General features: G+C 42.1%; 2 long non-coding RNA genes across 10 annotated transcripts in view; one reads left to right on the top strand and one right to left on the bottom strand.

Annotated features, from left to right (window-relative positions):
- The window catches only part of LOC309348111, an 85713-nt gene extending 74893 nt beyond the window's left edge, over positions 1-10820 (bottom strand). For 6 of the 8 annotated variants that reach the window (XR_014159161.1, XR_014159162.1, XR_014159163.1 and 3 more), the window contains exon 1: positions 7225-7378. This is a non-coding gene — a long non-coding RNA (uncharacterized lncRNA). The other 2 variants (XR_014159166.1, XR_014159167.1) reach the window with 2 other exon arrangements.
- LOC309348124 lies at positions 30-10114 on the top strand. 2 transcript variants are annotated; one of them, XR_014159195.1, is made up of 5 exons: positions 30-44; positions 595-706; positions 7033-7101; positions 8938-9059; positions 9909-10114. It is a non-coding gene; the product is annotated as an uncharacterized lncRNA (long non-coding RNA). The 2 variants fall into 2 exon arrangements; XR_014159196.1 differs by lacking the exon at positions 30-44 and adding an exon at positions 80-231.
- Positions 10821-24447: the final 13627 nt, after the last annotated feature.

Genomic DNA, 24447 nt, shown 5'->3' on the forward strand with positions numbered 1-24447 from the left:
CCTCTGTGCAGGGGTTGAAAGAGTCATAAATCACGATGGATTCGGTGAGGGTTGACAGTGCTCACAAAATCCAATCAGAAGCAGGCAATATCCTCTGCCTTCTCAACCTGAGAAGGTGTTTTCTTTTTTTCTTTTTTTTTTTTAAAAAAAGCTACCTTAGCTCTAATAGAAAGACAGCCCATGAAAGCAGCTTATCATTTCTGAGACACCCAGAGCTTCCAGGCTAACCAAGTAATACTTTTCTGTGACAACCCAAGTGTATTGTACTAACAATCAAAAACATACTTCAGCTGCAATCAATTTTCACCAGAAATTTTGAAAATCTTAGTCTTTCGACCACAGGCTGAGGATTTGTTACACTCCATTTTAGGGGAAAAAATGGACTTTTGCTTCAGTGATTTGCCATTTATTACTTTATATGCTGCCATATTATCTAGTTTGGCCGGGGGTGGGTGGGTGGATATTCTCTCTCTCCCTGTAAGAGCGCAGTGCTATTCACCCAGCTATAGTTAAAGGTCTGTCAGTTTTCCCATTATATGCCTCCATTATCAAGGCTTTATAACTCAACCCTCAAATGTCAATCCTATCTGATAGGTGCCAAAAAAGCATTTGACCTCATGAAGGATTACGTGATGGCGAATGATCCATTAAATTCTTTGTAAGCCGGAAGCCAGGTTCAAGTCCTTCTTAAGGGATTTATTTAAAGGTAAAATATTAATATTTATGAGTACAGTATTCAGTTCTATCGCTAAAGCAGTTTAATGTAACAACAGTATTTGGGGGATACAAGAATCATCTGATGCTACAAGGTCTTTTTTTGTTGTCTGACCACTTCTAAGCCAACACATATCTCACAGCCAGGCCAAGTCGTAGCATAGCATTTTACACATAGGAGACTTAGGTAATTTACATAGCCAGCTAAATTCAGTTTAGCTACCACCATTTAACTCCATATGAAACCACAGGAACACCAGTATCTGAGGCAATTGTTCCGCAACATACCCAAGACAAATTATTTGCTATCTTTTTTTCCCATCAGTGATTATGCAGGAATTTTTACCACAATGGGAATAGCAACTAATATAATTATGCAGATAAATTACTTTTATTTACATAATTTGCTATTAAATTTTCTGACAAATCTGTTGGCTGGGATGAGGGTGGAGGGATAGAATTTAATGGGGTGTTGTTCCATTATGATTTGTAAGTCCCCTGGGGCAGAGGCCTATCATGCCTTGGTGGTTGTTATTGTTTGTAAACCACCATGCAAATAGTTGGCTGGGGGGTGGGGTGGGGGTGCAATTGTATGCAGGGGATATGTAAGCATCCAGGAAATATTTGTCTGCAAATATTTTCATCAAAACAGGGGGAAAGGCAGATAAGATAGTGAGAATTCTTCAGCCTTGATAAGCGACAAAATAATGCTGAATCTAAAATGGCATCTTCAAACTATTTGTAAAGCAGATTATGTAGCTTTTGCCTTTGGTGTTAGCCCACTGAACAGGCCTACGTAATCATATATAAAGAGGGCATGTTCTGCCTGAATATGTAGCACCCTGCTTGTGGTTAACGCTTAGCTGGAATGAAATATTCAACGCAGCAATAGAGAAATTAAAATAATAATTTATTTGTCAGACAAATAAATGGTAGGCACAGTGGTATATGGTTACCAAAGCTCTGCCCACTCCAGCCCTGATGGCCAGCACTTATATTTCCTCAACCCAGCCCCCTTGCTCCTCCTTTAGCTGCCTCTGTCCAATCAGCCTGGTTGAAATTCCTATTGGCTGTTTGCTAGAACCAATCATAAAAGATACACCCATTTTCTATTACCTTTTATGGGAGACAAAGAGCTATATTTCCTTCTATCCATAAATGGCAGAATATCTTACATTTGCCTCGACAAGGCACCTTAATTACCAGATCACCTTTTGCCCCTGCATTCCAAAACAAATGGCTAAAACAGATGGCTCATGGTATTAGGTTCTATCTAAACAGAGATCTTACTATTTACCAACTCTTAATTAGTGTTTTTGCAGCTTGGTTGTATTCTGTAATATGTAGGGTCAGTGTAACCTTTGCTCCCAGCCTGTATTTCCCTTTTATGACTTTGAGAAACTTGTCTCCTGCTTCTGCTATAAATCAGGGGGGCCCTCGTCCAGGAGGATAAACAACTGCCAAAGTACTTAGCCAGCTGCTTTTCTGCCTGGCAGGAAACATACTAATATATCTTTAAGCTCATTTTAAAATACAGGCCTTGATCAGATGCCTCAAATATACCAACAGCCAATTTTGATTCTCTCTTAAGATAGTTCGTTGAGAGGACTTCCAGGTTAGCGCCATCGGTAATGGTGGAATCCTTCTGACTAGGAGGGATTTGCTTCGAGGGAATTGGGTCCTACCGCTACGGTGAAAGCGGGGACTCTTCAAAAATCACAGGCGGGTGAAGCCTGTGAGCGTGGGGATTCGGCGGGCACCCTTTGCGCCCCCCCAATTCACGGGGAATCCCAATTACAGGTTCCGGAGCGAAGCGGGGTGAGTGGCGCGGTGCTGTGAATCGACTGCTTCTTCCTCAGCTGTTACCGGAGAGTGCTGACTTCTTGTGACAATTCGACCTTAAAAGCAACTACCCGTGAGTAGGGGAAAATTGGAAGTATAAAAGAGACTTAATTTGATACCGAAGCGGGGAAGGTTTAAACAGGAAGTCCGCTTTCCGCTTTTGTAAATAGATCAAAGCAAAGAGTATACAAGCTAAAGTCTTGGAAAATTGACTGGAAAGGACTAAATTCCTAACACAAAAAGTATCGAACCCCCCCCCCCCAGGAAGCAGGGGAAGGAGGGGGGAAGCCTTGGACTGTATATACCTGCAAGAGAGAGGGAAAGAAGCTAAAATCCACCGCTCAAAACTTTGGGAACGGGCTGCCAATAGACAAATACTGCCATGCTTTGAACTGCGTATTAACTGTGAACAGACGACTTGCTGACAGCTAGTTCAGCAAGAGAGATACATTGTGGTCAGTTTTCCTCTTCTGCTCTTAAAAAGGAGGGAAAGTAACTGGAAAGTAACAAAAATTGGAACTGTTTATTTCTCTTATTGTTTGAGTTTAAAAGGCGTTTTTTGGGGGGGGGACTATTGCAACTGTTTCCCCCTAGAGGAAGATTCTGAAATTGTCAAATTGTTACTAGGGGAATTTTCCACTGGCAAAGATAAACTGTGTAGCTGGGACTGACCTTGGCTCTTCCATTGTTTAAGTGTTATGGCAGATGGGAAAGAAAAAGTAGATTTGTCACTCCCAGACAAAACAACAAGGTCTGGGAAGAATTGGGCGCGAAGACCATCAGCTGCTGGTCTTTCTACCTCATCTGCAACTGTACCATCACAATCTAAGCCTAGTGGAATGTCATCAGAAGATGTTTTAGCGATTGTACTGGCTAAGATTAATGAATCTTTGGAGCAACTTAATAAGAGGGTCGAAGAGACAAATAAGAGGGTTGAAGAGACAAAGACGACAGTGGACGAGACAAAAGTGAAGGCAGATGCAGCAACTATCAAAATTGACTTAAATACAGAAAGCCTAAATAGTTTGGGACAAAAGGTGAAAACTAACACAGAATCTATTCAGAAATTGTTGCAGGAATCTACTCTGACCCGACAGGCCGCAGATGAAGCCAAGGAAAAAGCTGTTGCTGTGGAATTTAAGATAACACAATTGGAAACAGAGAAAGTCCCAGAATTACAGAGGCAAATTGAGGACCATAAACTGACGCTTTCCATGATTGAACTCAAGGAAAAACAGACGAACTTGAGGATTAGAGCTGAATTGCAGAAGGGCAGTTTGATAGATTTCTTGACACAGGAATTTGCAGAGTTCTGGAAGTTGGATTTGAAACAAGAAGAATTTAAAATCGTGAGGGCCTTCAGACTTGGAAGAGGAGGAAAGAAGATTAAAATAAGGGACTGTCTGATTACTCTCCGATCTAAAGAAGAGAGAGATAAAATTCTGGGTTTGCACTTTCAGAATCCTTTGACAATTCTGCAGTCAAGAGTGGAAATTTTTAAAGATATACCGAAACATCTTTTGGATCTTAGGTCCAATTTTGGAGATTTGGTTGCCCTGCTGAGAAGGAATAAAATCATCTTTAGGTGGGAATTCCCCCAAGGCCTAGCCTTTAGTTTTAAAGGAAGAAAGATAAAAATAAGATCAGTTGAGGAAAAAGACAAGTTTTTGGGAGATTATGGAGAAGATCTGCAGAAAGAACTTGGAAAAGAGCCAGGAGCTTTGGACAGAAGTTCACCAAAAAGAGGGAAACCAACACCACTGACAGAACTAGAACAAGCACTGGGTGCTATTGGAGGAGTAACACAGTAATTACATCATGGCACTGCAAGTATTAAGCTGGAATGTTAATGGACTCAACTCCCTGGAAAAGAGACGGAGAGTCTTTCATTTATTAAAAAAAGAACAATTGGACTTGATTTGTTTACAAGAAAAGCATGTGATAAGGCTACACAGGAAGATTTTGAGTAGTAAAAGATTAGGACATGAATTTATTTCATCAGATAAAGTAAAGAAAAGAGGAGTACGAAATTTTTATTTAAAGATGATCAAGGAAGATTTGTTGCAATTGAAATTCAATCACAAGGAGAGAAATTTTTGGTACTAGGTATTTATGCACCAAATGAGGGGAAATCGGAATTTTTCAAGAAGCTACATGAGACTTTGATGGACTATTTGGACTCTAATATGATTTTGATGGGAGATATGAATGGAGTAGTGTCTACTAACATGGACAAGGCACAGAGACAGGTAGTTACAAAAGATGGTAGACTACCAAAGACGTTCTTTGACATTACTGACAATATGGATTTAGTTGACATTTGGAGAACTAAGAACCCCATGGGAAGAGAAGGAACTTTCTTCTCTGAGGCTAAAATGACATGGACAAGAATTGACCAAATTTGGGTAACTAGGGGGCTGGCCCCGAAGATTAGAAAAGTGGAAATTTGTTCTAAAACCTGCTCCAACCACAATGCGGTGAAGATGGAAATGAAACTAATGCCAATTGGTTCCTTTAGATGGAGGATGAATGACACTTTGCTTAGGAATGAAGAAGTGACTAAAAAGGCCCAAAAAAACTTGAGAGACTATTTTGAGATAAATATGAATACCACTGTTGAAAAAAGAGTAATCTGGGACGCAAGTAAAGCAGTCATGAGAGGGTTCTTGATACAACAGAATGCAATTAAGAAGAGAATTCAAAATGAAAAAAAGGATAAAATCTTGGAGAAAATAAAGGAAGGAGGAAAGAGACTGAGAGCAAAACCAAAATCACAGGAGATTCTGAAAGAGATAAAGTTATATCAAGTACAATATATGAAATTGATGAATCAGGAAATAGAATGGAAGATCAAACAGATGAGACAAAAGACATTTGAATCGGCAAATAAATGTGGGAAATTGCTGGCTTGGCAAATGAAAAAAAGACAAAAGCTTAATACTATTACCAATTTGGAAGTGGAGGGAAAGAATATACAGAACCCAGTGGAGATTAGGAAGTGCTTTCAGAGGTATTTTAAACATCTATATACACAGGAGACTCAGAAATAAATGGACATTGATCGATTTTTGAAAATAAAGCTAATGTTGAATCATAAAATAACAGACCAGGAGGTAGAAGGAGCCATTCAGAACATGCAATTGGGCAAATCCCCAGGGCCGGATGGCTTGACTTCAAGGTATTATAGATCTTTGAAAGAATGGTTAGTACAGCCTTTAAAGGATATTTGCAATGAAATACTGGAAGGGGAAAAGGCACCAGAGTCGTGGAAGGATGCATATATTACACTTATACCGAAAACAGAGTCTGAGAAGACACAGCTTAAGAACTACCGCCCCATATCATTGCTCAATGTGGATTACAAAATTTTTGCTGATATTATGGCTAAAAGACTAAAAAAGGTATTAGTAGAAGAAATTCATAAAGATCAAGCGGGCTTTCTCCCAGGGAGACACATGTTTGATAATACAAGGAACATAATTAACATTTTAGAAAAATTACAAGTGAATATTAATACCAAAGCAGTTTTGATATTTGTGGACGCGGAGAAAGCCTTTGACAGCATGTAATGCCTTAAGAGATAATATAATGAAAATGATATATAGGTTGTACATGACACCAGTCAAGCTTGCAAAAATTTATCATTTGCCCGATAACAAATGTTGGAAATGTAAAGAGATTGAAGGTACATTCTTTCACCTTTGGTGGACGTGCCCAAGGATTAAGACTTTCTGGGAGATGATCTATAATGAAATGAAAAAGGTACTTAAATATACCTTTCAGAAGAAACCAGAGGCCTTTCTCCTGGGCATGGTCGGCCAATTGGTGCCAAAGAAGGACAGAACTTTCTTTATGTATGCAACAGCAGCAGCAAGAATACTCATCGCGAAGTATTGGAAGACACAAGATTTACCCACCCGGGAAGAATGGCAGATGAAAGTGATGGACTATATGGAACTGGCGGAAATGACTGGCAGAATCCAAGACCAAGGTGAAGAGTCGGTGGAAGAAGATTGGAAAAAAAATTAAAGTTTATCTACAGAAACATTGCAAAATTAAGGAATGTTAGAAGGATGTTGGAATGAAGTAATGTGGTTTTAGCAGAAATGATATAAAGGATTAGGTAAAAATGGATTTGTTAATTGGTGAAAGACGAGAATGTAAAATTACAGTATATTGAGATAAATTAATAGGATAAAAACAAAGCTGGAAAGGATTTGCTGAAATATCTAATTGAACTAGAATACAAAAAAGGGAGGTGTGAGGAGGTCAAGGAAATAAGCAAAGGAAACAAAGTTATGTAAAGGTTTGATCTGTGTGTTTTTTTAATTGCTTGTATTTTTTCTGTCTTCTTTTTCTCTTTTTTCCTTTTTTTTTCTTTGTAATCTTTAAAAGTTGAATAAATATTATTTTAATAAAAATAAGATAGTTCGTTGAAGGTCATTACTGTTTTCTCCCAATTTTTAACTTTCACAGCATTGTAATAAGGTCACAGATTCAAAAGAGGAGAAGCGTTGCTGTACATTATTAATGATCCCTGCAGAGGTAAGTACAATGAAAGAAATGATTTGCTGAAATTCTGTGTATTTTCAAAGATAAAGGAGGTTAAGAGATATACTCAAGCTACTCTCTTACATGAAAGGAAACATCAGTCAACTTCCATCTTACCATAAAGGAGTTGTTTCTTGCAGGTTTCGAGTCTCAGCATTAATCTAAAGAATTTGTGCCGAAAATAAAAATGGTTTGCCAGTGCTTGGGAACCTGTGGCCCATAAGCCTAATTAGCCTCCCCAGGGCCTGCAAGGCCATTTTAAGTTAATCACACCCACCTGTCAAATGATGCCAGGCACAGGACAGTTAAAGGGATCTTTGGTTTCTGATTGCAGCATAAAACCGAAGACAAGCCCTCTTTGAAAGGAAAAGGCAGCAAAGGCCTCTCTGATCTGCACTCTTAGACCAGAGGTAGGCCTTTTGCCAACTCAACAGGAAAAGGTATTATTTCACCTCACCCCACTGTTGGGGTGGGTAGAAATGCTGCCTTTTACTCTTAAGAACGAGGCATGGGCTTTCTCAGTTGGTTAGAGCATGGTGCCGATAACACCAAGGTTGCAGGTTTGACCCCCTTATGGGACACCTACATATTCCTGTGTTGCAGGGGGTTGGACTAGATGATCCTCAGGGTCCCTTCCAGCTCTGCAGCTCTAACAGCTGAGTTCTGTGATGTTTAGTGCAAAGATCAGAGATAAAACATACCTCTGATTCCTCTTTCTTTAGAACAAGCTTTCCCAAACTTTGGTCTGCAGCTGTTTTGGGACTACAATTCCCATCATCCCTGACTACCTAGGGATGATGGGAGTTGTAGTCCAAAAACTGCTGGAGACCCAAGCTTAGGAAACCCTGCTTTAGAGGAATTTTATTGTATGTTTGGTGTGTGTGAGAGTGTGTGTCTGTTGTATGAATATGTAATTTCATGCATGCAGGAAGAGATTGCTGTGTGGCTGGTCCTGGGATAGCTAAGGCTGTGTACACAGCATACATTTAAAGCATATGCCCAAGCCACAGTTTCCAAAATCCTTAACTAAATACAGTCCCTATGATTCTATGGGGAAGTCCTTCAAAGGTATGGTGTGTGTAAGCAGCCTCAGGCAAAGTCTGAGCTAGGTACTTCCTGGCTCCTACACTAACTATTCTGGGGGCTAAATTGTTGGGAAATAACCGGTGAATACCAATTAATCCTGAAGTCCCACATGTGTGGGGAACTACAAAGAAAAAAACAAACGGCTGACTGCCTGAACTAAAGAAAAACTGTGTGGGGCTTGACTCAGTCTTTAGCCAAAACAGCCCCCAGTAAAGTTTAAAACACAGTATTTGCAATGCAGGGAAAATATAGGTTGTTAGATCTGTAGATGTCCCAGAATTAAGTGCTTACAATGTGCTCCCCTTGCCTCTGCCTCTCTTTGAAAAACCACAAACTTCACAAAGTTTGAATGCTCTTCTTACAGTAATCAGAGGTCTCATTCAGGCAGCAGAAACAACACAGGCAAAAGCCACTTCAGTACAAAATACAAAAAGGATCTTCAAACACAGAGTCTGGGCTAGCGAGCTCCAGCCTTGTGCATGCGGTTAGTTACATGGTTCAAACAAAAGAGAGAGGAGCAGGAAGCAGGCAATACTAATCTGGTGGGCAAAAGAGCAATGAGCAATTCAGAAGACAGGTATACAAGGTCTTTTGGACACCCAAGACTGTCTCCCCATGTTTAGCTAAACCCCTGAACATCTTACAACTATCCAGACCAAGCTGGGCCATTTCCATTGGGTGTGGGGGCACTTAATGTGCAGTGAATCTGGCTATTGCAATAAAACACTGTATTTTGCTTTCCAGCATTGCAATTAAATAACCCATCTGCTTGTTTGGATCTAACGCGTGGAGTGTTGACATTCGTGTGGACATCTGTTTGAGAATCCTGGTGGGCACAGAGTGGTAGTTCCAGCTGTGTAAAGATGGTAATGGCACAAAGGTTATCCTTTCCCCTTGAGACACAGAGCTGCAGCATAACTAGGACATAAGGCATGACAGATTGCTGGAGAAGCAAATTTAATGTAGCCGAGTTGGAAATTGACATCATTAAGCAGTCTTTCAACATGGCAATCAACATATTTGCTGTTTAAAAGAGGAGAACATTTTCAGCACTGCTTAGCGGTGTGGGGTCATTACTCTTTTAATCTCCGAAAATATTCCAGTAAGGAATATATTTATTTCATGTCTGCCGGATGATAAAAGACACATTACATCCATTCCATACATTCAAAGCACTATGATACCCCTCTAAACAGTCCCGACTGAATTCTGAGAGTTGTAGTTTGTTAAGGGTGCTGAGAGTTCATCAGAGACACCTATTCTGTTCTGCTCTGGAGCCAACTGATGATTCCCAGGTAAGATCCTCCCCTTATTGTGTGGGGACCTGACCTACCTGACCTGATCACCTTGGCAACGCCTCCGCAGGCGCGATTGGGCAACTGGCTGAGGTAGGCGGAGACCTCCAGGCATCCCACCTGGGGAAGGCGAAGCTGAGCCTGTGCTAATGGTGCCATATAGGGTCCAGGGGGCTGCGCGCGACCATGCAAAGGGCGCCCCCCATTTAATGTGGGGAGCGGTCATTCCCAAAGTGGTTTACCTATCAATTGCTCTTCACAGGGAAGTCTGTAAATTGTAGCTCTGTGACTCTAACTCTGTAGCTCAGACTCCAAATTTTGGAGGGTCCTTAGGCAAGTCCCCTCCCCTGGTCCCCACTCCCTTGTTGAGTCTACCTCTTCACTGCCATGATCACCATTTGATTCTCATTCTTTTCTCAGCATTGCTACCACCAGCACCTCCATGGCCTTTTCCTCAACCACTGTTGACTGGTCCATACCAAGAGGTGGTTGTGCTGGAATCCTGAAAGCCAAGACACAAATTCGGGGCGTGTACTCTTTGGTGAGAGAACCCCAGCACAGATTTAACATCTCAAAACATGCAGCAAAGAAAAGCATGGAAATAAAGGCTTGTAAAACCTTTAAAATGTGCCCTTCGTCCGAGTCCCAAAATATCCCCAAGCTATCCCATTTCCCTAGCATAGAGACAGACCACACTTTGCCTAAGTCGTAAAATGGTCTACTTACAAAACTCTTCAAAGGTCAGCAGCCAGGAAAGATGCACAGACAGTGAAAATGTTGCTTAGCTATAAAATGTAAAAGTTTCTAAACTACTGGTATAGAGAAAAACTCTAGTTTCAGTCTCCATTTTCCTTCTCTTACAGAGCTCCTTACCTACTGAAATCCACATGGATAATGAGAGATAGAAACGCCTTGGTGACCCACTTCCTCTCAAGGTGGAAAGTGATGACATATGCTAAGCCTGGCAGGACAGCTTAGTCTATGGTTTTAACCCCTTTGTGTACTAATTGGATTCAAACATGCTAGAGTTATATGAGCCTGGAACCCTACATGTCAAGTAAGCAAGTAGTTGCAACAGTGAAGAAGCAGCAGAGATCTACAGAACTCTTGGCAGCGAGCCCCCTGATAGTATAGATCAGGGATGTCCAACAGGTCATTTGGGATCGACTGGTCGATCCCTGGAAGGTTGCAGTCGATTGCTGTCAATCACGGGCTCATTTCCCTTTGCTTTTGCCTAAGAGCACCTGGCCCGGCCCCGTCTCCCCTGCCTGGATTTTCTCCTGATCTCTGTAACAGAAGACGGAGCTTTTGCTGTGATGCAAAATGCTTCCACAGGGCTGTTTTGGTGAGCGACTAATCCCCTTCCCCCTTAAAAGCAAAGCGGAATCCCAACAAAATGGGGATAAAACGAGGCATTTCCCCTCCCTATATGAAAGCTCAACAACTTTGACCTGAACCCCTAAAAAAGGGTGGTAGATTACTGCCAGATTTTAATTCTGAAAGCAGATGGCAGTCCCTCAGGAGTTGGCCACTCCTGGTGTAGATCCTCAGCAGTTTTCCAAATATGCACACCCTAAGCATAATAGTCAGAGTACTTAACAATGGGAACCAAAGGTGATAAGCCAATGGTGTATGTAGAAAAAATGTTTTTTTACTTGTTTAATCAACTCACTTCTGAAACACAACAAGCCAAAGTATATAGCAGGAAAAACCTACCGGTAAAACAGTACTGCAGTTCCTTCATATTCAGGCAGAACATGTAGCTGAACTGCAGTCCTTGCCAGAGGACACAGCAATTAATATTTTCAAGTGTCTGATGAACTACTACACAGCATCAACTTGAGTAGTATAAATGACAGCAGGACACAAAATAGATGGCCGTTCAGTGGCCAGAATAACAAGCCTGGGCTGGCTATCAGTGATGAATTAGGATCCTTAAGTTAAAATGTTTACTGTTTGAGGCTGTAGTGCTGCCTCTTCGGCTATGCCTGAACCTTCCATTCCTGTTGCGGGGAGAAATCCAAAAAAGTTACTCAACTATCTAGACACCTAGATATGAACCACCTGGACGGAATGCTGCGTTACAGAACAAGAGAGTGTGCTCACGTGTAGAAACACAACCGGCCACTCAAGGGACCTGCTCTTTCAGAGCCTGCCGCAGAATCACGTGACCAAGCTCTAGGATAGTTTGCAGTAACTATTAAAACACAATAAAGCAGTAAGGGCCTCTCCAAGCTAGTGATTTATTGCAGGTGCATTGTGCAACATGCTCTTGAGCCAGGAAGAGTATATTAGTGGTGGATTTATCCTGCTTTTATTGGCTGTTCTGTGATTCTTCCCCAAGGCGGCCACATCATTGCTGGCCTGTAGTGCAATAAAAATAAGGCAAATGTAAATCAGAATGTATACGGCAATAAAAAAAGTTAGAACGTTTCAGCAGGAAGTTACAGGATATGCACTGATTTAAAAATGAAGCCATGTGACTGCCCCAGAAGTTTTGCAGGAACCGGCAGTATTGAAATCAGGATTGTGTATAACTGCCCTGACAGCATCGTGAGCCCGAATCATTATAAATGTGCAATTAAATAGGAATCTGGAGAGCCCCTAAAATACAGCCCACAATCACAGCAAACACAATCAGGGCAGGGAAAATGAAATAGCCTTTCTCTGTGCCGAAAGCCAGCTCTATCTTTTAAATCGGAACCAGTGAAGGCAGTGAATGTCCTGTGTGAGTGCCTGGAGGCAGTTGGAGGATGGATGGTGGCTAACAGATTGAGGTTGAATCCTGACAAGACAGGGTGGAGAAATCAAAATTGGAAACAGAATTGTTAGCTCCTAAAACTAAGAACTTGTCAAGAATGTATAACTTGCTGTTGAAATGGAATACTCAGGATGAAATGGTGAAATCTGCTATGATAAAATGGACACAAGATGTTGGACATAACATTATGATAGCTGACTGGGAACAGTTATGGACCACAGGTATCAAGTTTACGGCATGTAATGCCTTAAGAAAGAATATAATGAAAATGATATACAGGTGGTACATAACACCAGTCAAGCTTGCAAAAATCTATCATTTGCCCGATAATAAATGTTGGAAATGTAAAGAGACTGAAGGTACATTCTTTCACCTTTGGTGGACGTGCCCAAGGATTAAGACCTTCTGGGAGATGATCTACAATGAAATGAAAAAGGTATTTAAATATAACTTTCAGAAGAAACCAGAGGCCTTTCTCCTGGGCATGGTCGGCCAATTGGTGCCAAAGAAGGACAGAACTTTTTTTATGTATGCAACAACAGCAGCAAGAATACTCATCGCAAAGTATTGGAAGACACAAGATTTACCCACCTGGGAAGAATGGCAGATGAAAGTGATGGACTATATGGAACTGGCGGAAATGACTGGCAGAATCCGAGACCAAGGTGAAAAGTTGGTGGAAGAAGATTGGAAAAAATTTAAAGTTTATTTACAGAAACATTGTAAAATTAAGGAATGTTAGAAGGATGTTGGAATGAAGTAATCTGGTTTTAGCAGAAATGATATAAAGGATTAGGTAAAAAATGATTTTTTAATTGGTGAAAGACGAGAATGTAAAATGATAGTATATTAAGAAAAATTATTAGGATAAAAACAAAGCTGGAAAGGATTTGCTGAATTATCTAATTGAACTAGAATACAATAAAGGGAGGTGTGAGGAGGTCAAGGAAATAAGCAAAGGAAAGAAAGTTATGTAAAGGTTTGAGCTGTTGTTGTTTTTCTAACTGTATTTTCTCAGCATTTTTTTTATTTTTTTGTTTTTTCTAATTTTTCTTTTTGTAATTTTTAAAATTCGAAAAAATATTATTATTATTTTTTTTAAAAAAATGAATCCTGACAAGACTGAAGTACTGTTTTGGGGGGACAGGGGACGGGCGGGTGTGGGGGACTCCCTGATCCTGAATGGGGTAACTGTGCCCCTGAAGGACCAGGTGTGCAGCCTAGGAGTCATTTTGAACTCACAACTGTCCATGGAGGTGCAGGTTAACTCTGTGTCCAGGGCGGCTGTCTACCAGCTCCATCTGGTACACAGGCTGAGACCCTACCTGCCTGCAGACTGTCTTGCCAGAGTGGTGCATGCTCTAGCTATCTCCCACTTGGAACTACTACAATGCGCTCTACGTGGGGCTACCTTTGAAGGTGACCAGGAAACTGCAATTAATCCAGAATGCTGCAGCTAGACTGGTGACTGGGAGTGGCTGCCAGGACCACATAACACCAATCCTGAGAGATCTGCATTGGCTCCCAGTATGTTTCCGAGCACAATTCAAAGTGTTGGTGCTGACCTTTAAAGCCCTAAATAGCCTCGGTCTGTATACCTGAAGGAGCCTCTCCACCCCCATCGTTCAGCCCAGACACTAAGGTCCAGCGCCAAGGGCCTTCTGGCGGTTCCCTCATTGTGAGAAGTGAGGTTACAGGGAAACAGACAGAGGGCCTTCTTGGTAGTAGCACCCGCCCTGTGGAACGCCCTCCCATCAGATGTCAAGGAAATAAGCAGCTATCCTATTTTTAAAAGACATCTGAAGGCAGCCCTGTTGAGGGAAGTTTTTAATATTTAATGCTGTATTGTTTTTAACACTCGATTGGGAGCCGCCCAGAGTGGCTGGGGAAACTCAGCCAGATGAGAGCGGTATAAATAATTTTATTATTATTATTATTATTATTATTATTATTATTATTATTATTATTATTAAGGCTGGGACCAGGATACCTTAAGAACTGCTTCCTCCCATACATATGGCTAATTCCATACTTAGTCCCACAAAAAAGGCCCTTTTGGTGGTTGCAACCTAGATGTGGAACACACTCAGTCTCTTGATTGCCTTTCAGCAAGTCAGATTGTAGGTAGGTACAGTATATGGTGCTGAAGTGTTTGTGGCTGATAACAATTTGTTTGTTGAACAGTTAGCTGCTTCAAACACCTATTCTGATAGGACAGTGGGATCGGAATGCCTTTTAATACATAAGTAGATGATCAATTAATTTCAGCACTAAGTGATACAGATCACGGTACAGTGGTGCCCTGCAAGACGAACGCCTCGCAAGACGGAAAGCCCGCTAGACGAAAGGGTTTTCCATTTTGGAGGCGCTTCGCTAAACGAATTTCCCTTTGGGGTTGCTTCGCAAGACGAAAAAATCTTGCGAGTTACCGCAGGTTTTTTTCGCTTTTTTTCGCCCTTTCCCTAAGCACTAAGCCGCTTATCAGCTGTTCCACTGATAAGCCGCTTCTCAGCTGATCGCTAAAAGCCGCTAGACCGCTAATAGCGCTAATCTGCTAAACTGTCAATGGGCTTGCTTCGCAAAACGAAAAAACCGCTAGACGAAGAGAATCGCAGAACGGATTCTTTTCGTCTTGCGAGGCACCACTGTATTAGGTGGAGACAGCACAAGCTGCTAACCAGATAAGCTCGAGGAACTCTCTTGGACGGTGCAAACATACCCTTGTCAATATTCCAGGCAAGCAGACCGAAGGCGCACAGTAATTCAAAGGCAGTGTTATCCCTCAGGGGAAGCATCATCTCAGAAAACAGAGGCGCTTCAAATACTTTGGTATAATTTCGGGGGGGGGGTTATACTATCATTTGTCACCCCACCCCACCCCTAGGTGTGTCAGGTCTGAGGTCCCTCACTTTGTTGTGTGGGCACTAAAAAAATGATACCCTGATAACAGGCTTCTTGTATAATTATTTGCAGCCGCACCCCATGGGCATATTTTATTTATTTATTTGTTTAGCTGCACACGGAGCCATTGCCTGGGGTGTGTTGGGGAGATGGCAGATTCCTCTCTCCCTCATTCTCTCCCTTTCTCTGTGACAGCTTTGTTCGCTAAATTAAACAGCCTGGCTGAGAGGGGAAGGGGGGAAAGATACGTATTTCAAACAAAATGTTTCCAAGACACTGCACTCAGAGGCCCTATCACTGATAAATGAATGATAGATCTGCCCGTGGAGCGCCTAATGGGAAATATATTCCTAATGCGAAGAACTCCATTTCAGAAACACACTAGCTAGAAGCTAGTCACCTGCCAGGCTGACAAAACAAAAGTCAATAGCATGTACTGGATTCCCAGGGAAGCAATTTCCCCATCTTCTTCGCTTTTCCCATTTCCTATTTCTTCCTTTTGTCCCCACCCCACTGTCAGGAGCTCGTCCTACTCTCGAGTAGGACCCTGGCAGAGACACATGCCCGACTGGCATGTTCCCTCCCTCCTGGTCAATCGTTCAGGAGCTTCAAAAGCTTTCTTCTGCCCAAACATCACAGCGACAGATGCCAACAGACATCGGCACACTTAGGGATCCGCAGTCTTCGCAGTTTGCGTAAGAGAACTCAGCATTTTGGCTAGTCTGCTTTATTTACATATAAACATACACGGGGCACTGCAACATGGCTCTCTCTCTCTAGCATCAGACAGCAGAGAGAAAGAACAAAGGACAATAGTCCCACCTCATGGAACACAGTAACACAAACATCCTGTCTCCGTCACTTCCCACTCTGTGGAGTCAAAACATACACCGTCATGTGATAGACAACAATCCCATGACTGCAATCACGGAGCAGGAATTCTAAACCCACTTCTGTCTAGTTGCACAGTGGAGAAGCCAGGACTAGCAAACTTCTCCCTGTCAAGGGCACAAGGGATGGGTGTGGTGCCAATACAACTACTGCCAAGGATGCTGACTATTAGGCAGAATAAGGTGCCCAGTGCAGAGAGGCAGAAGGGTGTTGCTTGCTAGAGTGGCTGGCCAGCCCTCAGGTGCTGTGAAGAGTGTTGTCCGTGTTCTGTTTTGAGTGACTGCTTCAGCAGAACAGAGGCAGGGCATGGCTTGAGTGGAGAGCCCTGTCCATAGCTCAAACAGCAGACTCCACAAGAGCAGAGCTCAGGAGTTGATTCAGGGACAGCCATCCTTTTACCGAGTCTTAAACAGCACCTCCAGCATCACTTACTTGACTTTTGCATGTGCAGCCACACTTTAGCCTGCGGAGCTGGGCTTCTAGTTGGCAACTGAAGTCTCAGCTTCCACAGATAAGTTTCCTTCAGCACTGCTTATACAGTACAGTAATACCTCCGCGAACATCCGCCTTGTCTAGCGTCGATTCCGGCAAACGTCCACAGCAAACCCAGAAGTACCGGAATGAGTTACTCTGGGTTTGCCGCTCGCGCATGTGCAGAAGCGCTAAAGCACGCTTCGCGCGTGCGCAAACACGGCGCTTTGCCCTGCATCCTTTCCGGCTAGCGGCCGGGGCTCTGGAACGGATCCCGGCCGCAAATCAAGGTACGACTGTAATGTGCAAATACCGTATTTTTCTGTCTATAAGATGCCCCAACGTATAAGACTCTGATTTAAGAAAATGGGGGGAGGTGTATAAGATGCCCCAAAATTTTTGACATTCTTTTTTAGGAGGGAAACCTAGTCTTATACACGGAAAAATACGGTACATACAAAGCTGGTAGTAGGAGAAAAGGGAGGAAAGAACAGTTTTTCAAATCAGTGGGTGAAGCAAGGGCTACAGTTGCTAGGCAACCAGAGGGGGAAAGGTTTGGACATTTTGTGTGTGTTTGTCTTGCTCCCTCCCCCCGCCGCCCAATAATTGCCACAAAAATAAGGGCCAAGGTCAGTCCCCCATGCTCCCGAATTCTGTTTGTTTGTTTGAACTTATACATCTTAAATGAACAGACAGATTTACCCCAGGGAAGAAGTTCAGTTCAGTTCACATTTAAAGGCAATTCTACCTAAACCACACTTCCTGAAACACTATGTGAACTGGAACATGGTTGTCCTTCAAAATTGGCATTTCTCCCCATTTTGCAATAAAGTCCTCCACTCACATGATGTGTACAATGCACACATTAGGTACAAATTTGCATTAAAAGGCATATATTCATGATAACACAATATTATAATGTAAATATTATAATATAATTATAATGCACAATATTAGTGAATACGGCTTGCAAAATTGTTTCTTTTGCATGGAAATGGTGTATATGTGGATAAATTTAACCTAGAATTTTGAGGCTTAATTTTTTCCCCCAATAAGGACTTTTTAAAAAGAAGAATTCATGAGCTAATGTATGTATGGAGACTGGAAACAGGAGAAACTGAAAGAAACCAAATGTGACAGATTTGACCATCCATGGTACTCAGGTCAGCAAAAAAAATATCCCAGACACTGCCAATTTGCTTTACCAGTTCAGACATACTTTAGGCTTTAGCCAGAACACTTTTATTTCAAGAACTGGCTCTTCCAACCAAGATCCCGCTCAGTCAATGGTCTCTTTCGCAGCACAGGTGAGGCAAGACTAGGTACCCTACTGGGTCCCCAGCTCTTGCCGCTGTCCCTGGACTCAAAAGTTTGTATTTTGAAGGCCTTCCTTGTCAGGGGAAGGTTACTGCAAATGACCAGAATGTTCTTTTAGAAACTTAGTGTGCACATTACATTGGAGCCAACATATGCACCAGAACTGAATACATTGATATTCTTCCATCTCATTATAGCCAAGAAAACTAAACCAACTGTAGTAATGAGAGTGTGGGGAAGGCTTCTTGAGATGTTTAAAGAGAAACTTCCACCCTAATTTAAAGAGGTTTTAACCTTCCATGGCAAGTGCCATCTAGTGGCTTTTATACTATTAACAATCAATTTTGCACCAATTATGGGAAGGCACATTTGAAGTTACAAAGAAGAGATATGAAGGTCCCATTGGAAATGAATTTAAGCTACAATCCTTTACCCGCTTACCTTGGAAAACAGAAAAAATCCCTAAGCGCCGAGGTCACAATTTCATCAAAAATCTGACTTTTGGCAATTCACTAAAAATGGTGCCAAACGGCTGCAAAAGCTCCCCTGAGAGGTTTGGGGGTTGAAACAGAAGGCTTTTTACCACAGGACAAGAAATCAGCCCTCAACAACTTAACCGGCAGAAAAAGGTGTTTTTTGAAAAATCCCTAAGCCCCGGGGTCACAATTTCATAAAAAATCTGACTTTTGGCAATTCACTCAAAAATGATGCCAGACAGTTGCAAATGCTTCCCTGAGAGGTTTGGCTGTCAAAACAGAAGTCTTTTTATCACAGGAAAAGAAATCAGCCCATGGACAGCTTAACCGGCAGAAAAAGATTTTTTTAAAAAAATCTTTAAGCCCCTGGGTCACAATTTCATCAAAAATCTGACTTTCAGAAATTCACTCAAAAATGCTGCCAAAAAGTTGCAAAAGCTCCCATGAAAGGTTTGGTGGTCGAAACAGAGGGTTTTTATCACAGGACAAGAAATCAGCCCTCAACAACTTAACCGGCAGAAAAAGATTTTTTTGAAAAAATCCCTAAGCCCCGGGGTCACAATTTCATCAGAAATATGACTTTTGGCAATTCACTCAAAAATGGTGCCAGACAGATACAAAAGCTCTTCTGAGATGTTTGGAGGTCGAAACAGAAGGCTTTTTATCACAGGAAAAGAAATCAACCTTCCACAACTTAACCGGCAGAAAAAGTTTTTTTAAAAAAAATCCCTAAGCCCCGGGGTCACAATTTCATCAGAAATCTGACTTTTGGCAATTCACTCAAAAATGATGCCAGACAGTTGCAAATGCTTCCCTGAGAGGTTTGGCTGTCAAAACAGAAGTCTTTTTATCACAGGAAAAGAAATCAGCCCTCGACAACTTAACCGGCAGAAAAAGATTTTTTTAAAAAAATGTTTAAACCCCTGGGTCACAATTTCATCAAAAATCTGACTTTCAGAAATTCACTCAAAAATGCTGCCAAAAAGTTGCAAAAGCTCCCATGAAAGGTTTGGTGGTCGAAACAGAGGGTTTTTATCACAGGACAAGAAATCAGCCCTCAACAACTTAACCGGCAGAAAAAGATTTTTTTGAAAAGATCCCTAAGCCCCGAGGTCACAATTTCATCAGAAATATGACTTTTGGCAATTCACTCAAAAATGGTGCCAGACAGATGCAAAAGCTCTTCTGAGATGTTTGGAGGTCAAAACAGAAGGCTTTTTATCACAGGACAAGAAATCAGCCCTCGACAACTTAACCGGCAGAAAAAGTTTTTTTAAAAAAAAATCCCTAAGCCCCGAGGTCACAATTTCAGCAAAAATCTGACTTTTGGCAATTCACTCAAAAATGGTGCCAAACGGCTGCAAATATCCCCTGGGAGTTTTGGTGGTCGAAACAGTAGGCTTTTTATCACAGTAAAAGGAACCAGCCCTCGACAACTTGACCGGCAGAAAAAGATTTTTTTGAAAAAATCCCTAAGCCCCGGGATCACAATTTCATCAGAAATCTGACTTTTGGCAATTCATTCAGAAATGGTGCCAAACAGTTGCAAATGCTCCCCTGAGAGTTTTGGCGGTCAAAACAGAAGGCTTTTTATCACAGGACAAGAAATCAGCCCTTGATAACTTAACCGGCAGAAAAAGTTTTTTTTGAAAAATCCCTAAGCCCCGGGTCACAATTTCATCAAAAATCTGATTTTCGGCAATTCACTCAAAAATGCTGCCAAACGGTTGCAAAAGCTCCTCTGAGATGTTTGGGGGTCGAAACAGGTGGCTTTTTATCACTGGAAAAGAAGTCAGCCCTCGACAACTTAACCGGCAGAAAAAGATTTTTTTGAAAAATCCCTAAGCCCCGGGGTCACAATTTCATCAAAAATCTGACTTTCGGCAATTCACTCAAAAATGGTGCCAAACGGATGCAAATATCCCCTGAGAGGTTTGGGGGTCCACACAGAAGGCTTTTTATCACAGGACAAGGAATCAGCCCTCAACAACTTAACCGGTAGAAAAAGATTTTTTTGAAAAATCCCTAAGCCCCGGGGTCACAATTTCATCAAAAATCTGACTTTCGGCCATTCACTCAAAAATGGTGCCAAACGGTTGCAAATGCTCCTCTGAAAGGTTTGGCGGTCAAAACAGAAGGCTTTTTATCACAGGACAAGAAATCAGCCCTCAACAGACTTCCGGAGGCGGCGCGAACGGCAATGGCGGTCCTCCTCACTCGCTGAGGAGGAAGCTCTGCAGAAATGGGTCGTCCGCTACGGCAAAGCCGAGACCCGCACTGAAAAACCACAGGCAGCAAGAGCCTGTGGCCGTGGGACTCGGCGGGCGCCAGAAGGGGCTCCTAAAACCGAGAAGAGACCCCGTAAGGAGCCTCTGACCGTGGAGGGGGTCGCGGCGCTGTGAGTCGATCACTATTCTGTAGAGTGAAGCTGCGCAGCTACTGTCGGTGAGCGCTGACCTTTTTTCCTTGAAAAATTCGACTTCGAGAAACAGCAATCCGTGAGTAAAATTGAGACTGTAATAAATCTGAGCCAAAACTATTAGAAATTTGGTTGAAAGCAGAGCGACGTCAAAAGGAAGTCCGTCTTCCGCTGTTGCGGCAACATCAAAGCAAAGATCTTGAGCTATGGAGCCTTTGAAGAGGCGCTAAAACTAACTGATCTTGGCTTCCACTGAAGTTGGGCTAGGGTAAAGTGAAGATTTGAGTTATTTTCGTGATTTACCTTTTATTGGAACTGTGTTAATCTTCTTCTTTTGGGGATTACAAACTTGGACTGAGAGACCCAGGTGCTTGGGCTGCCTGAATAAATAGAACTGTCAGTTTTCAGTTTTAGTTACATGGTATCTGGGATAAGTTACAACCTGAGTGCTTACAGACCTGCTACTTTGAAAAATCAATTGCTACTTATCAGAGACAGTGTAATACATTTAAACCAACTCTGCTAAACTCAAGCTTTTGAAGGTTCCTGGACATTTAATTGGACTTTATGGACTCTTATTGGTTTACCTTCTTCCCTCAAGACATTTCGAGCTCCCTCTAGAGGATTTTACTTTACTTTCTTTTTCCTACCTTCCTGTGAGACTGTTTATTCCCTGGGCTGTTGCATTCCCATGGGAACAAGTTAGCTTGACCTTGACCATTAGATAAAATTGGAATGAGCGGCACAAGAAAAAAGGAGCCTAAAGAAGAGAAGTCTAGAGTAAGAACTAGACAAACAACCTTAGCCTCAGCCCTACAGACACGTAGATCGTCTGTGCCTATTTTGCCCTCGGCAGGGGAAGAAGAAACTGTGCCTACTCTCTCATTGGCAGGGGAAGAAGAAACTGAGCAACTGCTGTTGGAAGATATGGCTGCAGGAGCAACTGCTTCAATTTTAGAAAAAATCTTGGAAAAATTGGAATCTCTGGACAAGAGAGTGGAATCTTTGGACAAGAAAGCGGATGAACAAACGGCCAAGATTGACCAAAATACAACCTGCCTAAACAAAATAACTGAACAAGTGGCTTTGAATGTAAAATCAATTGGACAGCTTGCTGAGGACACTGCAGAAAATCGTAAATTGGCTGAGGCAACAGCCCAGAAAGTTGAAAATTTGGAACAAGAGGTAAAACCATTGCATAAACAAGTTGGAGAGCAACAGACGTATTTGTCTATGATAGAACTGCGAAACCGGGAAAATAACCTAAGGTTAAGGTCTATACCAGAACTTGAACAAGGAAATTTAATCGAGTTCCTGACTAAAGAATTTTCTAAATTTTGGCCTTTAGAGGAGGAAAAGGACTTCAAAATTGTGTCGGCTTTTAGACTTGGGAAATCTGCAAGGAAGGACAAGCCCAGAGATTGTTTGATAACCCTGAGATCGAAGGAGGAAAGAGATAAGATATTGGGCCTACATTACGAAAAATCATTGGACATCTCAGATAAGAGAGCTGAAATTTACAAAGACATCCCGAAACAGCTTTTGGACCTTAGATCCACCTATCTTGAATTGGTCAGATTGTTAAGGAGTAACTCAATTATCTTTAGGTGGGAATTTCCTCAGGGACTATCCTTTACCTTCAGAGGGAAGAAGGTAAAAATTAGAACACCTGAAGATAGAGACAAATTTTTAATCGCCTACGGAGAGGACCTTCAGAAAGGAATTGAAACACCTTTAGGGCCTGGATTACCAGCTGCACCTGTACCCTTGGAACCTGAAGATCCAGAGAAAAAGATACCACCCCCAGAAAAATAACAGATTTATTCAGGATGTCTCTGCAACTTCTGAGCTGGAACATTAATGGATGCAACTCCCCAGAAAAAAGGAGGAAGATATTTCACATATTGAAAAAAGAACAATTGGACATTATTTGTCTGCAAGAAACACACGTGACTAGGCTCCATAAAAAAGTGCTAATAAATAAAAGATTAGGCCAAGAATTTATTTCTTCGGATCGAGTGAAGAAGAGAGGAGTGGTGATCTATGCAAAGGAGAGCCTGTCACCCAAATTTTTATTTAAAGATGAGCAAGGAAGAATTTTGGCAATTGAGATACTGACGATCAGCTCACTGACCAGAGTCAGGAGCTGGACAGGGCATCTCCACAAGTTGTTAAAAGAGAGCCCAAGAGTGAGCCTAGTTCTCCTGTTAGTGTAATGGAAAGGATTCGAAGACACTTTAAGTCAGAGGGGGAATCCTGTGATGCTGAGGACACACCTGCTGGTGACGGTGAGTCAGAGGAAACACCTGAGTTTGTGCCCAGGCGGTCCAGTCGCACAACGAAGGGTATTCCACCTGAGAGGTATCAGACCACAGGTGCGTGGGTAAGTTTCGCACAGTGCGAATCTGAGAGTTGTGAGGTTGTTCCACAGATGCCTGACAGGAACGCCAAAGGAGGGCGCAAGGCATTGGGGAAGGGATTGCTCTCACAGGGTGTTGCTGAAGATGTTTCACCGGTCTTGTCAGAAAGCAACGCAAGAGGGGGTGTTAGAGTTCAGAACTTAACTGGTTAAGTGTTCTGAGGTGTGCGTCACTTTCTGACGTCAGCGATTCGAAGCTGGGAGGAGCTTGTTCTCTGTTCTTTGTCTTTCCTCTTTGTCTTTGAGGGAGACGGACGCAGCTTGTAACAGCTGTAATGGCTGAAAGAAGCCCTGGACTATTTTTCTGAGAAATGTTGCAATAAAGAACTGTAAATAGACAAACCTGTACTGTGTATGTTTGTCTGGAGCAAGTGACAGCTTTACCGCTGTGTCTACTCTGCTAGGCGTGACTGAAGAGACAGCAGGAGTTACTGCGCAGCGGAAGCACACCGGACCGCTGTAAGTGGCTGATTGGGATCGTAAAGATATCAGCAAGGTCACGCCCCAATCAATAAATCGCACAGATACAACATCAAGGAGAGAAGCTTTTGATATTAGGAATTTATGCACCAAATGAGGGGTAATCGGAATTTTACAAGAAGTTGCATGAGAGCATGCTGGATTATCTGGACTATGACAACATCATTATGATGGGAGATATGAATGGGGTCATATCAACCAACATGGATAAGTCACAAAGCCAAAACGTGACCAAAGATGGGAGACTACCTAAGACTTTTTTTGAACTGACTGACAATATGGACTTGATTGACATTTGGAGGACAAAGAACCCCTTGGGAAGAGAGGGTACATTCTTTTCTGAAGCCCAACTGACATGGACAAGAATCAACCAAATATGGATATCTAGAGGTCTGGCACCTAAGACCAGAAAGGTGGAAATCTGCCCAAAGACCTACTCCGACCATAACGCAGTAAAGATGGATATGACACTACTACCAACCGGCTCCTTTAGATGGAAGATGAATGACAACTTGTTTAGAGATCAGGAGATCATCAAGAAGGCCCAAAAACTTTTGAAGGATTATTTTGAGATAAACTTGAATACTACGGTGGAAAAAAGAACCATCTGGGACGCAAGCAAGGCCGTGATGAGGGGGTTCTTGATACAACAGAATGCTGTAAAGAAAAGGATACAAAATGAGAAAAAAGATAAGATTTTGGAGAAAATTAAAGAATTAGAGAAGAAGTTAAGGTCAAACCCGAAGTCACAGCCGATTCTGAGAGAAATTAAACTCTATCAAGCACAATATTCTAAACTGATAAACCAGGAAATAGAGTGGAAA

Source organism: Podarcis erhardii, assembly GCF_964252035.2.
Source record: "Podarcis erhardii genome assembly, chromosome: 8".
NCBI classification, from domain to species: domain Eukaryota; kingdom Metazoa; phylum Chordata; class Lepidosauria; order Squamata; family Lacertidae; genus Podarcis; species Podarcis erhardii.